General features: G+C 34.7%; 1 long non-coding RNA gene across 1 annotated transcript; it reads left to right on the forward strand.

Annotated features, from left to right (window-relative positions):
• The first annotated feature begins 8 nt into the window (after window positions 1–8).
• On the forward strand, window positions 9–504 carry LOC116182602. Its single transcript, XR_004147567.1, has 3 exons — window positions 9–95; window positions 143–345; window positions 423–504. It is a non-coding gene; the product is annotated as an uncharacterized LOC116182602 (long non-coding RNA).
• Window positions 505–636: the final 132 nt, after the last annotated feature.

Below are 636 nucleotides of genomic sequence, written 5' to 3' on the forward strand. Positions count from 1 at the left end.
AATAATTTCTACCCAAAACAAGTTTTATAGAGTAGCACGTTTCCCTCGGGTAATAGGATGCCTAGACGGAACACACGTTAAAATTCGATCTCCAGGTTAACTTATAAAAATTTTATAACAGACCTAAACTATAACATTGCAGGAGGGGAGGATAGTGAAGTCTACAGAAACCGCAAGTCATATTTTTCAATAAATGTGCAACTTGTGTCATGTGTGATAGTGACTTAAAAATTAGTAACATTGTGGCCAGATGGCCCGGTTCGGCACATGATGCTACTATTTTTAACAATAGTCGCTTAAAGACACTATTTGAAGCTGGACACTTTAGATCTGCTATTATGCTTGGTAATTGCTGTTAATATTAAATACATCATAATGTACTTCTAATTAGCTGGCAGAAAGTAATGTAATCTTTACTTTAGGCGATAGTGGATATGGCTTAAAGCAATATTTACTAACACCACTTTTAAATCCAATAACTCGACCACAACAATTATATAACGAATTTAACAGATCAAACGAACTTACCTAAGTGAAGTTCGATCTGGATTATATGAAGCCTTGTCGAAGTAAATAAGTAGAATAGGTAGTATCTCCGATGGCATCGAGTCTCACACAAATTCAAAGCAAATAAAA

The sequence above is a fragment of the Photinus pyralis genome, unplaced genomic scaffold, assembly GCF_008802855.1.
Source record: "Photinus pyralis isolate 1611_PpyrPB1 unplaced genomic scaffold, Ppyr1.3 Ppyr1.4_unclustered_Scaffold6141, whole genome shotgun sequence".
Taxonomy (NCBI): Eukaryota; Metazoa; Arthropoda; class Insecta; order Coleoptera; family Lampyridae; genus Photinus; species Photinus pyralis.